The sequence below is a fragment of the Heptranchias perlo genome, chromosome 26 (genome assembly GCF_035084215.1).
Source record: "Heptranchias perlo isolate sHepPer1 chromosome 26, sHepPer1.hap1, whole genome shotgun sequence".
In the NCBI taxonomy this organism is placed as follows: Eukaryota; Metazoa; Chordata; class Chondrichthyes; order Hexanchiformes; family Hexanchidae; genus Heptranchias; species Heptranchias perlo.
The window spans coordinates 39590003-39608028 of record NC_090350.1 but is presented as its reverse complement, the minus strand read 5'-3'; the positions used below and the strand labels follow the sequence as shown (position 1 = coordinate 39608028).

The window sequence follows — 18026 nt, the reverse complement described above, 5'->3', positions numbered from 1 at the left end:
CATCAGCAAAGTGATGGGAGGTGTCGTTGACAGTGCTATCAAGCGACACTTACTCACCAATAACCTGCTCACCGACGCTCAGTTTGGGTTCCGCCAGGACCACTCGGCTCCAGACCTCATTACAGCCTTGGTCCAAACATGGACAAAAGAGCTTAATTCCAGAGGTGAGGTGAGAGTGACTGCCCTGGACATCAAGGCAGCATTTGACCAATTGTGGCACCAAGGAGCCCTAGTAAAATTGAAGTCAATGGGAATCAGGGGGAAAACTCTCCAGTGGCTGGAGTCATACCTAGCACAAAGGAAGATGGTAGTGGCTGTTGGAGGCCAATCATCTAAGCCCCAGAACATTGCTGCAAGAGTTCCTCAGAGCAGTGTCCTAGGCCCATCTTCAGCTGCTTCATCAATGACCTTCCCTCCATCATAAGGTCAGAAATGGGGATGTTCGCTGATGATTGCACAGGTTCCATTCACAACCCCATCAAATAATGAAGCAGTCCAAGCCTGCATGCAGCAAGACCTGGACAATATCCAGGCTTGGGCTCATAAGTGGCAAGTAACATTCGCGCCGGACAAGTGCCAGGCAATGACCATCTCCAACAAGAGAGAGTCGAACCACCTCCCCTTGACATTCAATGGCATTACCATCGCCAAATCCTCCACCATCAACATTCTGGGGGTCACCAATAACCGGAAACTTAACTGGACCAGCCACGTAAGTACGGTGGCTACAAGAGCAGGTCAGAGGCTGGGTATTCTGCGGCGAGTGACTCACCTCCTGACTCCCCAAAGCCTTTCCACCATCTACAAGGCACAAGTCAGGAGTGTGATGGAATACTCTCCACTTGCCTGGATGAGTGCAGCTCCAACAACACTCAAGAAACTCGACACCATCTAGGACAAAGCAGCCCGCTTGATTGGCACCCAATCCACCACCCTAAACATTCACTCCCTTCACCACAGGTGCACAGTGGTTACAGTGTGTACCATCCACAGGATGCACTGCAGCAACTCGCCAAAGCTTCTTCGACAGCACCTCCCAAACCCGCGACCTCTACCACCTAGAAGGACAAGAGCAGCAGGCACATGGGAACACCACCACCTGCACGTTCCCCTCCAAGTCACACACCATCCCGACTTGGAAATATATCGCTGTTACTTCATCGTCGCTGGGTCAAAATCCTGGAACTCCCTTCCTAACAGCACTGTGGGAGAACCTTCACCACACGGACTGCAGCAGTTCAAGAAGGCAGCTCACCACTACCTTCTCAAGGGCAATTAGGGATGGGCAATAAATGCCGTCCTCGCCAGCGACACCCACATCCCATGAACGAATAAACTCACTATCAAGGGTCACATAAACAAGCTAGTGTTGGTGAGATAATGAAAGGTGCCCAGTACCCATGGACCAGAAGGTATTCCATGCTTTCAGGAGAAGAGGCAGACAAAATTGGCAAGGAAAAAAATAAGTCTTCCTTCTCTGTTTAGGATCAAGTATCTTGCCCAAAATATTGCACCCAAGGAAACCTTTGGATGACTTGCCTGTATCGTATTGGCTGACTTCCAATGGTTGAGGAAACAGCTGCAAGGCACTGGAGTGTCATCCAATGCACATTTAGTGGGGCCAATTACTGCGAGATAGTAATAGGCACAGCCTACACATGGAACCTCTTAAAGCACCGTTTAAGATCAGAGAGAAAACTCTATACACGGGGCGAGAGCTTACAGAGAATTACATAGAATTTACAGCACAGAAACAGGCCATTCGGCCCAACTGGTCTATGCTGGTGTTTATGCTCCACACCAGCCTCCTCCCTCCCTATTTCATCTCACCCTATCAGCATATCCTTTATTCCTTTCCCTCTCATGTGTTTATCGAGCGTCCCCTTAAATGCATCTATGTTATTCGTCTCAACCACTCCTTGTGATAGCAAGTTCCACATTCTAACCAGTCCCTAATTTTCATCTTAGCCCCCCCCGCCTCCCCCCCTACTCTTCCTGAAAGCACAGACTCCGGCTGGGACACATTTGCACAGGTACCAGACTCGAGAGCCCAACATCCATAAACCTAGACAGCAAGTGGCAGCGGGTGTTTTGACCATGAGGGCAGGAGGCATCACACCCCGGTCCAAATCCTTCCCTCGTGAAACATCCGCATCCACGGGTCACTGGATAACAATCAGGAGCATAAACTTCCTTTTCTTAGCCCGGCGCCCTGAGCCCATTTCAGCGCCACTATTGCTGGCCCCCCCCCCCCCCCCCCATTGGGATTGGTTGGAGAGAGTCGTGACAGTAACATCACATGTAATTACAATACACAATATATATTTCTTTAAAAATGGAATTTAACTGAGAAGGACTGTAATATTGATTGTGTAACCATGGGTAGGGGAAATTGGCGAGAAGCAGACAGTGCTAATGTGAAACAATGTAAAGATGCGGAAACAATACAATTAATAGTGGAAGTTTATCACATGCTGCACAAATTAAATGGAAGGAAAACATAAATCAAACTTCAGAGAATTAACAAACTGTAAAGCTGCACCAGTGCAGTAGGTGGCAGTCAAAGATCGGCAATTATCACAGTGAGGAGTTGCTGGGTGAATTCTGGCACCGGACCCGGCTCCTACTCCTGATCCATATCCAGTGATCCCTGCTAGAAAGTATGTTTTGTGCAAGAGTCGGGTGAGGACGTCAATGGTAGAAAAGTGAACCCACACTCACGTTCCAGGCTCAGACAAGAAGGTTACTTTCCCGGGCAGCTCAGTATAACACGTCGTTCACTATAACATATCACTCACTGTAACACGCACCTCACTATAACACGTCATTCACTATAACATATCACTCACTATAACACGTCGTTCACTATAACATATCACTCACTATAACACGCACCTCACTATAACACGTCATTCACTATAACACGCACCTCACTATAACACGTCATTCACTATAACATATCACTCACTATAACACGTCGTTCACTATAACATATCACTCACTATAACACGCATCTCACTATAACATGTCCCCCACTATAACACGCACCTCACTATAACACGTCATTCACTATAACACGCACCTCACTATAACACGTCATTCACTATAACATATCACTCACTATAACACGTCATTCACTATAACATATCACTCACTATAACACGTCGTTCACTATAACATATCACTCACTATAACACGCATCTCACTATAACATGTCCCCCACTATAACACGCACCTCACTATAACACGCACCTCACTATAACACATCGTTCACTATAACATGTCCCTCACTATAACACGCACCTCACTATAACACATCGTTCACTATAACATATCACTCACTATAACATGCATCTCACTATAACATGTCCCCCACTATAACACATTCCTCACTATAACACGTCCCTCGCTATAACACGTCCCTCGCTATAACACGTCCCTCGCTATAACGTGTCCCCTGCTATAACATGTCCCTCGCTATAACACGCACCTCGCTATAACACGCACCTCGCTATAACACGTCCCTCACTATAACACGTCCCTCACTATAACACGACGTCCATTTGGCCATTTAAGACTGAGATGAGGAGGAATTACTTCACTCAGAGGGTTGTGAATCTTTGGAGTTCTCTACCCCAGAGGGCTGTGGATGCTCAGTCGTTGAATATATTCAAGGCTGAGATAGACAGATTTCTGGACTCTAGGGGAATCAAGGGATATGGGGATCGGGCAGGAAAGTGGAGTTGAGGTTGAAGATCAGCCATGATCTGATTGAATGGCGGAGCAGGCTCGAGGGGCCATGTGGCCTACTCCTGCTCTTATTTCTTATGTCCCTCACTATAACACGACGCTCACCATAACGTGCCCCTCACTATAACGCATCCTATCTGAAACACAACCCTCAGTATAATGTGCTCTTCACGATAACATAGCTCCCACTAAATCAATCACATGTATCCAGCATGCCACCCAAAGTTCATGCTGCAAGGAGAGTTTGATGGGCTTTTTAACGTGAATGTGCTAAATCACTGTGCAGTTTTGCCACTGACGGTGTAATGATTTATTAGGTAAGATAAATCTGCCTGTAATAGCTGACTAAAAGGTGAAAACGTGTCACAAAAGAACTTTGTATGTGATCCGTGCTGACATGATGATGTCCATGATTAGAAATAAAAATGGTAAGTTAGTCTGCACAGGGTTACTGGCTGGCGGTGATTGCTGAATGTTGCTGGTGGAGGTGACTTCGACAGAAACCTTTCAGACCTGCAGTCAGCTCAGAAAGGTCTGGAATGTGTTATTGAAACAATTTCATGGTTAACAAATTCTTGATTTTAGTGACCTATTAAAACATTTCTGGACCAAACACTTGTTTCAGATATAATCAAGAGAATCCTGAGAAAGTGTCCAATAATCACTGATTCTGGCCTGGTCACAAACGAAGACAAATTATTCTAAAATTTGCTATTTTCATAGAAAACGGAGGTAATTTGTCAGAAAAAAATGAGCAGGGGAACTTTTCCTGAAGATATTTACTCCTCACTGAGGTACCGTTCGATGGGGACTGATTACCTTCCAATGCTTGAGTTTATGTGTGAGCCTCGATAGTGAGACCAATCGATCATGGGTTGGTGAGGGCAGGAAGTTACAGCCGAGCCTGTTCCTATGATCCTGTCCTTCCAGAAGATCCACACACATCTACTTTCCAGCAGAGATCAGGAGCGGGAACCTCGGCTAGCCCAGTGCGGTGAGGCCAATTTTCCCCGGTGTCCTGGACCAATATTTATCCCTCAACCAACAATCATTAAAACAGGTTATCTGGTCATTATCGCATTGCTGTTTGTGGGATCTTGCTGTGTGCAAATTGGCTGCCACCTCTCCAACATTACAACAGTGACTACATTTCAAAAAAGTACTTCATTGGCTGTAAAGCGATTTGGGACATCCAGAGGTGGAGAAAGGCGCCATATAAATGCAAGTTCTTTTTAATGAACAATTGATGGGCAGGAGTGGAACAGGAGAACTGCCATCGTCGCCCCACTTTAAAACGGCCAGTGCGTCCGCACCCAAAATGCTGCCTTTAGTTTGGTGCCGCCCCTTAGTCTGGACAATCTTAAGGATATGAAGAGACTTCCAACATTACTTAGGTGATTTGACTCAAACATCCTACCGGTAACTGTGGCTTCATGATCGTAAAACAAGAACCTCAAAGGAGATGGTGCCGTCCTTTGGATGCGATGTTAAACCGAGGCCTCGTCTGCCCTCTCAGGTGGACGTAAAAGATCCCATGACGCGATTTTGAAGAAGAGCTGGGGAGTTCTCCCCGGTGTCCTGGCAAATATTTGTCCATCAACCAACATCACTAAAAAAATTATCTGGTCATTATCGCATTGCTGTTTGTGGGATCTTGCTGTGCGCAAATTGGCTGCCGCGTTTCCTACATTACAACAGTCACTACACTTCAAAAAAGTACTTCATTGGCTGTAAAGCGATTTGGGACGTCCCGAAGTTGTGACAGACACTGTATAAAATGCAAGTTCTTCCTTTTTTTCTCAAATGGCTCCTGCTGCTCGACAAAGACAGCTCATTCCAAACCCTACAAAAGCACGAAAACAGAACTCCGAGTGAGCGGAGATGATTTCTCCACTGCTTGCAGAACACGCAGGTCTGAGCCACTTGGGATATTGCCAGCTCACCACTGGCAGACTTGTGGAGACTTGTCTCTTTGCACACAAACATAACCACACCAGTCGGGGGGTGGGTGAGGAGGGGGAGTGGAGGGCACGACAGAGAGTCCTCATCAACTAATCAGCAAAATTAACCCTTAGGAGGTTTGAGTGAAAGATGAGGCAGGGATTTGAATCCAATCACACTGAAAGGTGCCCAGGACTTTCTGACCACACACTGCTTTCCGTTCAAAACAATTAAAAAAAATATTTTTGCAATTTTCTCCTCTATTGAAGGTGTTGACTGTTGCTGAGAGCAGTTCAATGGGCAGTTCTTCATGTGTGCACGTGCCCAGGCCGTATTGTTGCTGGGCTATTCGACTATGGAGTCCTCAACTAACATCTGCCTAATTTCCAGCTGGAAGAGGGAGCCACTGGATTGAGGTTCAGGAATGGGAACCCTGGCCAATTTCTTTCCCCCTCCCTAGTTCTCGGGTGCACAGGACACTAACCGTTGGGAATGAGATTAGCTAACTCAGCACTGATGGGGAAACCGAATGCAGAACTTTCCTGCTCTGTGCTGCTCAGTCACATCGCACTTCCCGATTGAGCCACTGGGGGTGCTGTGTCACCGACTATTTTCTCATTGGCTCATGCAATGGAAAACAAAACATCGCTGGCCAATCGCAACGGGATGTCCCTTGTTGTCAGGAAGGAAATTGTTGCCAGCCAATGAAAAAAAAAACACGCTGATAACACAGACTTCAGTCAACTGTGTAATCATTTAATTTCCTTCCATATCACACATCAGGTCATGACTCCATGAACTGTCTTGTGAAGCGTAATGGCCGTATTCTAATAAGATAGAATTGGAGAAAATTTGATTGCTGACGGATATAATCTTTAGCCAAGAAGGTCTATGAAAACAGGATCATGTCTTTTTAATATTTTCAGGAAATCATTATCTAATGTTCTGCTGGATAAAAATTTCCTACAGACGGCCAGGCACGGAGCCAGGAGACTGGAGCATAAGCCGTGATAAATAGCTGCAAAAAAAAATTCTAGCTTTGTAAGTTCAAAACTGCCGAGTGCCAAGTATGCACCTCACATATGGTAATGGAGAATCCAAATGAACTCTGATCAGCTCATGGAAAGAGTAACATCACTGGGGTGGCGAGCCAACAGGCAGCAGTTGGAAAGCTACGGGCTATGTTACCTTTTGATGGGGCGGGGGAGGATCTGGTTTGTTATTGCACCTGCTACGGCAAAAAAAATGTAGTTTTCCCCTCTCCCCGTTTGTTTTTTTGGCTCACGAAAGTGAGGGCCGTCAGTGACTGGGGTACGTAACATGTTACGCATTCAGGCTCTCAGTGTCAAACCTCCAGCTGTTTATGATGGTTGAAGAAGTTGATAGGGTAGATAGAGAGAAACTATTTCCTCTGGTGGGGGAAGTCCAGATCAAAGGGGGCATAACCTTAAAATGAGAGCTAGGCCGTTCAGGGGGTGATGTCAGGAAGCACTTCTTCACGCAAAGGGGAGTGGAAATCTGGAATTCTCTCCCCCAAAAAGCTGTTGAGGCTGGGGGTCAATTGAAAATGTCAAAACTGAGATTGATAGATTTTTGTTAGGCGAGGGGATTAAGGGTAACGGAACCAAGGCAGGTAAATTGAGTTAAGATACAGATCAGCCATGATTTAATTGAATGGCGGTACAGGCTCGAGGGGCTGAATGGTCTACTCCTGTTACTACGTTCAGCACTCCCAAGTCAGATTTAACCTGGAGTGATGCACTTCCACTTTGCCTCAGTAAACGTGTTTCGACCCTTACTTAAGCAGAGCACCCTCTCTGCACCAGCACGGCATCTTCCCACTGCCCAAACCAGTCTGTGGCTTGACGAAATGTGACAGAGTAGAGAGAGTTTGGTACGTGGAACTGGATCAATTCATTTCACACAGGGCCCTTGCATCCAGACAGAGGGAACTTTCATCCCATGAGACTGGGCTGGATTTGACTTCCTGTCCTAAAGGTGAAAGGCCAGTCACGAAATGACGATGCCATCTTTGACACTGAATTTCGCATTCCACATGATAAAGCTGGGTGGAAGTTAAAGAGGAACATTAATGTGGGGTAAGTATTAGAACTGTGAGCATTTACGTATGGATAATTGCTGATTAATCTTCTATTTAAAGAATCGTAGTTGCTAGTTGTAGTTTAGCTCCAATTTTCTCTGTTCCCCTCTTGAGATAATAGTAACTTTCAAAAGGGAATTGGATAAATACTTGAATGGAAACAATTTGTAGGGCTATGGGGAAAGGGCGGGGGAGTGGGACTAATTGGATAGCTCTTTCAAAGAGCTGGCACAGGCATGATGGGCCAAATGGCCTCCTTTTGTGCTGTGTCATTCTACGATTCTATGAGAGCTCTGACTCAGGCTGAAGACTCTTACTAGGCCTCTGATGTTTCACCCAAATGACCAATCCTTATGTGTGATCCAAGGCAATTTGTGTTACCAGTCTCTTTGACCATGGAGTGAAGGAAAGTCCGACAGACCCCTCCCCCTCCTCCCCCCATCATGACATCCAACTGATTCTTAAATGATTCCTGGGCTTTTGCTTCCATGACCCGACCCTGGGTCCATTCCATATGATAGAATCATAGAATCATACAGCACAGAAAGAGACCATTCGGCCCATCGTGACTGTGCCGGCTCTTGGAAAGAGCTATCCAATTAGTCCCACTCCCCCTGCTCTCTCCCCAGAGCCCTGCAAATTTATCCCTTTCAAGTATTTAACCAATTCCCTTTTGAAAGTTATTATTGAATCTGCTTCCACCGCCCTTTCAGGCAGTGCACTCCAGATCATAAGAACTCGCTGCGTAAAAACACGATTTCTCCTCCTCTCCCCCCTGGTGTGATGAACACTCTTTTTGTGAGGAGCTTCTTCTGACTTGGGTCCTAAACATTTTACACTGTGAGGATCTGTCAGCAAAAGGCAGAGGTTTTCTAAATATTTGATATTCATATAAATTTGCCGATAATGACGAACGCTAAGTATTGCTGGCATGTTTCATTCAATGATATTGCCCCTTTAACATGAACTGTCAGAGATTTTCAGATACGGAACCTAAAGCACAGGCCATGAAAACAGGATGCACTCTCAAATTATGTCTAGGAAATCATTATCTAGCACTCGACTGATAACGTTTTCCGGCAGACACCCGGGCAAGCTGCCAGGGAATTGGAAAGAAACCTTGGAATTCCATGTGAACCACCAGCTTTCAATACAAAACAAAGCACACAGGCAGCGGAGGATTCAAATTAGACGGGGCATTGCAGGATTCACTGGGACAACAGACTGAAGATGTCATGACAATGTAGGTCAGAGTAATGGTAGCCAAGGCTGCACTTGTACTTGTTGCTACCAGTCTTAGACCGACAGCTGCAGTATTGGGTTCTCGTGGGAGAATTCCCCGTTTACACTGCCTGGCTGGAAATCTTCTTTGTCCTGCCCGGGAGGGAGGTCTGTACACACATGGTCACTTACGAGTGCAGAGCTCCTGTATCAGCAGTTAAAAATTAAATGTCCAGAACATGGGGAGGGGAGTATCTCCACTAAGAATTTAAATAAAAGAAAGGAAAGAACTTGCATTTAGATAGCGCCTTTCACAACCTCAAGACGCTTCAGCTGGAGTATTGTGTTCAGTTCTGGGCACCACACTTTAGGAAGGATGTCAAGGCCTTAGAGAGGGTGCAGAAGAGATTTACTAGAATGATACCAGGGATGAGGGACTTCAGTTATGTGGAGAGACTGGAGAAGCTGGGGTTGTTCTCCTTAGAGCAGAAAAGGTTAAGGGGAGATTTGATAGAGGTGTTCAAAATCATGAACTGTTTTGATAGAGTAAATAAGGAGAAACTGTTTCCAGTGGCAGAAGGGTCGGTAACCAGAGGACACAGATTTAAGGTGATCGGCAAAAGAGTCAGAGGCGACAAGAGGAAACATTTTTTTACGCTGCGAGTTGTTCTGATCTGGAATTCACTGCCTGAAAGGGCGGTGGAAGCAGATTCAATAGTAACTTTCAGAAGGGAATTAGATAAATACTTGAAGCGAAAAAATTTACAGGGCTACGGGGAAGAAGCAAGGGAATGGGATTAATTGGATAGCTCTTTCACAGAGCTAGCACAGGCACGATGGGCCAACTGGCCTCCTCCTGTGCTGTACCTAGGAGCAAAGCGGTTTGCAGCCAATTAAATTCTTTTTGAAGTGTAGTCACTGTTGTAATGTGCACAGCAAGGTCCCACAAACAGCAGTGTGATAATGACTAGATAATCTGTTTTTTTAGTGATGTTGGTTGAGGGATAAATATTGGCCAGGACACCAGGAAGAACCTTTCTGCTCTTCTTCAAATAGTGCCCATGGGATCTTTTGTGTCCACCTGAGAGGGCAGACAGGGTCTCAATTTAACGTCTCATCCGAAAGACGGCACCTCCGACAGGGCAGTACTCCCCCAGTACTGGCACTGGGAGTGTCAGCCTGGATTATGTGCTCAAGTCTCTTGGAGTAGGACTTGAACCTAAACCTTCCAACTTAGAGGCAAGAGTGCTACCCACTAAGCCGCAGTTAACACTTTTTACACATATATTTAATTTGGACTGGTGCAAGGAAAGATCGGAACTGCTGGAGCAACAATAGAGTTCAGACATTTTTCAAAAACATTCATGTTTCTAAAATGGATTTGGAGATGAAATTTATTGGATGCCAGTCAGTTATAGAAAGTCTGAATCTGGTAATTCCTCCCAGTGGCTTGGTTGGTACATGTTTGGTAAAATGGGAATTCAGGGCAATTTTATTCCCAGTTCTAACATGGTAATATACACACTGGAGCACGTCACTATGCAGAAACACGTCAAGGGGCTCCCCTAATGTTATGGATTCAGGTGACCCATATTGCAGTGCTGTTACACCGTGTGACCCATATCGCAGTGCTGTTACACCGTGTGAGCCATATCGCAGTGCTGTTTCACCGTGTGACCCATATTGCAGTGCTGTTACACCGTGTGACCCATATTGCAGTACTGTTTCACCGTGTGACCCATATTGCAGTGCTGTTACACCGTGTGACCCGTATCGCAGTGCTGTTTCACCGTGTGACCCATATTGCAGTGCTGTTACACCGTGTGACCCATATCGCAGTGCTGTTACACCTTGTGACCCATATCGCAGTGCTGTTACACCGTGTGACCCATATTGCAGTGCTGTTACACCGTGTGACCCATATCACATTGCTGTTACACCGTGTGACCCATATCGCAGTGCTGTTACACCGTGTGACCCATATCACATTGCTGTTACACCGTGTGACCCATATCACATTGCTGTTACACCGTGTGACCCATATCGAGATGCTGGTACACCATGTGACCCATATCAAGGTGCTGTTACACCGTGTGACCCATATCGAGATGCTGGTACACCGTGTGACCCATATCGCAGTGCTGTTACACCGTGTGACCCATATCGAGATGCTGGTACACCGTGTGACCCATATCGCAGTGCTGTTACACCGTGTGACCCATATCGAGATGCTGGTACACCGTGTGACCCATATCGCAGTGCTGTTACACCGTGTGACCCATATCGAGGTGCTGGTACACCATGTGACCCATATCGAGGTGCTATTGTGCCACATTATCAGGATTTGGGGCCTCATTTTATGGAACAAAGCATTCTGCAAAATGATACATTGATCCCGAATGTGAAATTAGCAATTTGCAATCATGAAGGCAGCGTGTGACAGGTGTGACAGACTAATGGGGAAAAATTGCCCCAACCCCCGAGCTCGCTACCTTGTGAAAGTGATGATATGAAGCATGTGTGAAGGTGTAGAATTTGAGCAGCAGCCGGTGATACTTGTAATGTCCCAGAAAGGTTGCGATATTCAGCCCGCAACGTATACTTTTAGGGGTCGTAGCTTGACTCAATCTAAGGGGGAAGCTGAATTAGGACCGGCAGCTGCTGGCCGTTTGAACTCAAATTGCTGCTAACTTGGGGGGTTTGTTCAAACCAGACCAAATGCTCACTCAAGACGACGAGGAAAAACTTTTTAACGCAGCGAGTGGTTAGGATCTGGAATGCACTGCCGGGGGCAGGGGGTGATGGAGGAAGATTCAATCTTGGCTTTCAAAAGGGAACTAGATAAGTACTTGAAAGGAAAAAATTTGCAGGGCTACGGGGATAGGGCGGGGGAGTGGGACTAGTTGGATTGCTCTTGCATAGAGCCGGCACGGACTCGATGGGCCGAATGACCTCCTCCTGTGCCTTAACCTTTCTACGATTCTTCTAACCGTACATGTGTGCAGCAAAGACTGAGCATGGGGACGGGAGCAGAGGGATTTTTTTTGAGCATTCTGACTGATCAACAGCACTGACTCAAAGTTCTCTTCTCCTATAATTCCCAATAACTGCATTAAAATCTTTCAAGATTATTCCCAGAGAGTAGTGAGCCTCTGGAATACATTGCCGGCTGGTGTGGTGGGTGCCGACTCTCTGCCTTTGAGAGGGAGCTGAACCGGTTCCTGATTAGGGCAGAGATCGCGTCATATAGAAGGTCAGTGTCTTTATAGATAACACTCGGTCCCTGTGATCTCCTGGACTGGTTTCGATCGCCTGAGGGGGGGTTGGAATTTTTCAGAGTATTTTTTCTCTTATTGGCCCTGGATTTTTTCTCTGTATTTTTTTGCTGTAAGGACAGGGGGTGATGGGGGAGGAGGAAGAAGTGTTTAGTCATGATGCTCTGGCCATCATGGTGTATGGGGCAGGCTTGATGGACCTGCTGGTCTCTTCCTGCCCGTCAATTTTGTATGTTTGTCCGAATGTATATTGTATAAAATGAAACAATACATCTGGGAGGAGGGGCATATAACGTTTCTGAATCTCCAAGCCTTCCTGTCTCAGTTTAATGACTCCATCTGATGCCTTGATGTGTGAGAGCCTTCAAACACCCTCCTTTACCTCTCCTTTCCTGCAGATAAGTGGAGTGAAACTGGCCCCATTCACATTTTTCCCGCAAGTTAACGATCAGGTTGAGCTATTTAAATGAATGGAACAGTAGGTGGTGCTGGATGACTGTTTGCCATTCAAACAGTCCCAGCCACGATGTAACCAGTTTAACACCAACACACCCCAGGCTGTTTATAATGACTTGTAAATTAGACATAAATTATTGTTTTTAACTGCAATACATGCAGATTATTAAAGACAAATGGAGCATATCTCTCATTCGGAGGCAGCTGACAGATTGGTGTTATAACACACACTGTATCAGTGTCATGTTTGTTACTAAAATAGTTTCCAATGGCAACACGATAGAGAGAAAAAAAAACAATGAATGGATAATACAAGAGGAGCTCAGAACTCGTGATAGTTTAGATCCCAGTAGATTCAGTGCATCATCCACCTCATCACCATGGAAAGGCTTTTTGTTTGTTTGAACTATTTCTCAGACGAATTTGTCATGTGAATTTTGTACTGTGAGGTATGACCGCGGGTGAATGGAATTTCACTCCATTCCCTCCCTGTCCAACCAGTCAAGACATCAAGCACTCCCCCAGATGAGCTATAAGGCTAAAAAATACCGTGGGCGATATTAGCGGCTGAACGCTTAATGCTTTCACATGACATTTCTGCAGCAGCTGTTCTGGCGAAATTGTTAACCTATTTAACACCTGCATTAAAATAGCACCAGTCTGCTTATATCACCAACTCATAGGCGCTAGTGATCACAGAGTTCAGTTACTCACTAATATTGTCTTGAGGGCCACAATCTCAATAAATAACCATCCATCCATCCACCAATTTAACTCTCTCTTTATCTATCTATCGATCTATCTATCTATCTATCTATCTATCTATCCATCCATCCATCCAAAGTTACAGTGGGAAATTGGGACAACCCTTATGGAAATTCTACCCTGTGCACTTTAGGGGCATTCGAATGCAGCTGGATGTGAGGCTGGAGTTTTTGGGCACCAGAAGGATGAGCATCAGCGAGGCAACGTGGCCTATCCTTGTCCTTGACTTTTCTAATGTTCGTTGTAGACATCATTGCTGGGAATTTCCCCGGGGGTTTTCCTGATCGGTCACCATAACTTCGGTGGAAAGCCCGGATAAACCCCATAAACAGGGTTTGCGCCGATCAGCTACCAAAATCACGATGACCGATCGGGAGGGCCCACAAGAAAATTCCCAGCAAATTCTGCAGAGGTTTTATCATCATTTTGTGAAGAAAAGAGTAATCACTCCATTCTGGAAGAGCAAGAGTCTTAATGGCCACTTTGTGCAGTGTTAACATCACGTGTTAGTAACTCGACGGTGCCCAAGGGCAAACATGACATTTTTACCATGTCAGTGATATCATTGCATCATGTATGACCTCATCATATCACAGGCTAGTAAAAAAACTCAGAAAGGAAGAGAGGTAAAATATTGTTAGTTGTGGTATTCTCAATTTCTAACAGCTTGATACTCACTGGGTAGGCTAGTTGAGTAAAGTGTAACTGTACTCCAGCGTGAGTCAGACTCAAAACCCAGTTTCAAGTGGACATCGGCCCATGAAACAGAACTTCACAGAGATTGACAGTCTCGCTTAGAGAGGCCACAAGGGTGGAGGGTGCGGTAAGTTGAAGAATTCAAAGTCCTCCAACAGGAGCTGCTCTTCTGAGATTGTAATTAAGGCACATTGTAGGATAGAGGAGAGCGAGTTTCACTGTGCATCAGGCCATGTTACAGATGCACTGGGCATGTTTGATTCTGATACCTGGTTCCCAGTATAGAAAGATATTCCATTTCCCAAAACCGATATCCCTCTGATCAATAAACATCGACAAAATCCATCAAAAATAAAAATAATTAAAAGAGATCATCACTCCCCCCTCCCCCCCCAGAATACATAGAGATCTTGAGGAATCTGTAAAGACCACAAGTCAAGTGAGGAGCCAGCAGATTCCCCCTACGTCCTGCTCCTTGGCAGCTTCACAACCATTGAATTGCAAGGGATCGGTGAGAACAGATGAAGACCTTACTGTCCCAGGGTAAAACAAAGAGTATTCACAGTACTGAGGCTTACCAGTTTGCTGAAAGAATCTTCTCAGAGGATCTGGGCCAAATCTTACTGTACCTTCAGCAGCAGAGCGCAAAAGAAAATTCATTTTCAGATGTCTGGACCCCAATCCTGAAATTAAAAAAATGAACAAGTTTTGAAGACTTGCTGGTGAGTTCAAAGGTAACATGCCTGAAACATAGAAACATAGAAACATAGAAAATAGTAGGCCATTCAGCCCTTCGGGCCTGCTCCGCCATTCAAAATGATCATGGCTGATCGTCTAATTCAGTACCCTGTTCCCACTTTTTCCCCATGTCCCTTGATCCCTTTAGCATTAAGAAATATATCTATCTCCTTCTTGAATACATCTAATGAATTGGCCTCCACTGCCTTCTGTGGTAGAGAATTCCACAGGTTCACCATCCTCTGAGTGAAGAAATTTCTCCTCGTCTCGGTTCTAAATGGCACACCCCGTATCCTGAGACTGTGACCCCTGGTACTGGACTCCCCAGCCATCGGGAACATCCTCCCTGCATCTAGTCTGTCTAGTCCTGTTAGAATTTTATATGTTTCGATGAGATCACCTCTCATTCTTCTAAACTCTAGTGAATATAGGCCTAGTCGACCCAATGTCTCCTCATACGTCAGTCCTGCCATCCCAGGAATCAGTCTGGTAAACCTTTATTGCACTCCCTCCACGGCAAGGACATCCTTCCTCAGATAAGGAGACCAAAACTGCACATACTACTCCAGATGTAGTCTCACCAAGGCCCTGTATAACTGCAGTAAGACATCCCTGCTCCTGTACTCAAATCCTCTTGCAATGAAGGCCAACATACCATTCGCCTTCCGAACTGCTTGTTGCACCTGAATGCTCGCTTTCAGTGACTGGTGTACAAGGACACCCAGGTCTGATTGCACCTCCCCATTTCCCAATCTATCACCATTCACATAATAATCTGTCTTTCTGATTTTACAACCAAAGTGGATAACCTCACATTTACCCACGTTATACTGCATCTGCCGTGTTCTTGCTCACTCACCCAACTTGTCTAAATCACATTGGAGCCTCTTTGCATCCTCCTCACAGCTCATATTCCACCCCAGCTTTGTGTCATCTGCAAACTTGGAAATGTTACCTTTAGTTCCCTCATCCAAATCATTGATATACATTGTGAATAGCTGGGGCCCAAGCACTGATCCCTGCGGTACCCCACTAGTCACTGCCTGTCACCTGGAAAAAGACCCATTTATTCCTACTCTTTGTTTCCTGACTGTCAACCAATTCTCAATCCATGCCAGTATATTCCCCCCAATCCCATGTGCTTTAATTTTGCACACTAACCTCTTGTGTGCAACCTTATCAAAAGCCTTCTGAAAATCCAAATAAACCACATTCACTGGTTCTCCCTTATCTATTCTACTAGTTACATCCTCAAAAAAACTCCAGTAGATTTGTTAAGCATGATTTCCCTTTCATAAACCCATGCTGACTTTGTCCAATCCCGTTAATGCCCTCCAAGCATTTGCCACCCTCCAATCTGTAGGAACTATTCCAGAGTCTATAGAATTTTGGAAGATGATCACCAATGCATCCACTATTTCCAGGACCACTTCCTTTAGTACTCTGGGATGTAGATTATCAGGCCCTGGGGATTTATCAGCCTTTAGCCCCATTAATTTCCCTAGCACTATTTTTTTTTACAAATACTGATTTCCTTCAGTTCCTCCCTCTCACTAGACCCTTGGTTCCCTAACATTTCTGGGAGGTTATTTGTGTCCTCCTTTGTAAAGACAGAACCAAAGTATGTGTTTAATTGTTCTGCCATTTCTTTGTTCCCCATTATAATTTCCCCCATTTCTGACTGTAAGGGACCGACATTTATCTTCACTAATCTTTTTCTCTTGACATATTTGTAGAAGCTTTTACAGTCAGTTTTTATGTTCCCTGCTAGTTTACTCTCATAGTCTATTTTTCCCCTCTCAATCAATCTCTTTGTTCTCCTTTGCTGAATTCTGAACTGCTCCCAATCCTCAGGCTTGGAGCTTTTTCTGGCAATTTTATATGCCTCCTCTTTGGATCTAATACTATCCCTAATTTCTTTTGTAAGCCACGGTTGAGCCACCTTTCCTGTTTTATTTTTGCGCCAGACAGGAATGAATAATTGTTGTAATTCCTGCACATGTTCTTTAAATATTAGCCATTGCCTATCCACCGTCATCCCTTTTAGTAAAGTTCCCCAATCTATCATAGCCAACTCGCACCTCATACTTTCATAATTTCCTTTATTTAGATTCAGGACCCTAGTTTCGGATTCACCTACTTCACTCTCCATCTTAATGAGGAATTCTATCATGTTATGGTCGCTCTTCCCTAAGGGACCCTGCACAACAAGATTGTTAATTAATCCTTTCTCATTGCACAATACCCAGTCTAGGATTGCCTGTTCTCTGGTTGGTTCCTCAACGTATTGGTCTAGAAAACCATCACGTACACACTCCAGGAATTCCTCCCCCACAGTATTATTGCTAATTTGGTTTGACCAATCTATATGTAGATTGAAGTTACCCATGATTATAGTTGTACCCTTCTTGCATGCATCTCTAATTTCCTGTTTAATGCCCTCCCCTACATCTCCACTACTGTTTGGGGGCCTATAGACAACCCCCACCAACCTTTTTTACCCCTTGGTGTTTCTTAGCTCCACCCATACAGATTCCACATCGTGATTTTCCGAGCCAATATCCTTCCTCACTATTGCATTGATTTCCTCCTTTACTAACAATGCTACCCCACCTCCTTTCCCTTTTTGCCTGTCCTTCCTAAATATTGAATACCCCTGGATGTTCAGTTCCCATCCTTGGTCACCCTGCAGCCATGTCTCCGTAATCGCAACTATATCATTACCGTTAATATCTATCTGCGCTTTTAATTCATCTACCTTATTGCGAATGCTCCGTGCATTTAGACACACTGCCTTTAGACTTGTCTTTTTAAGATTGCTAGTCATCTTAGTTTTTTTTGCACTATGGCCCTATTTGTTTCTCGCCCTTGATTTCTCTGCCTTCCACTATTGCTTCGTCCCTTTCTATCTTTTGTTTCTATCCTTGTTTCCCCCTCCTCTGTCTCCCTGCTCAGGTTCCCATCTTGAATGGTTTTCCTGATTGGTTTTCCTTGACTGGTTTTCCATCTCTTTGTAATGGAGAAGTTATTGAAGATTAATTGCACCTGGAGTGATGTATTGGACGGCAGAAGATAAGAATGAA

General features: G+C 45.1%; 1 protein-coding gene across 1 annotated transcript in view; it reads right to left on the bottom strand.

The window, feature by feature from the left end:
• edn2 (endothelin 2) overlaps positions 1-14848 on the bottom strand; it is a 36959-nt gene extending 22111 nt beyond the window's left edge. The window contains exon 1 of the mRNA XM_068006861.1: positions 14784-14848. The gene's annotated coding sequence lies outside the window, so the exon portion shown is untranslated. The remainder of the gene's footprint in view (positions 1-14783) is intronic.
• Between the last annotated feature and the right edge of the window lie 3178 nt (positions 14849-18026).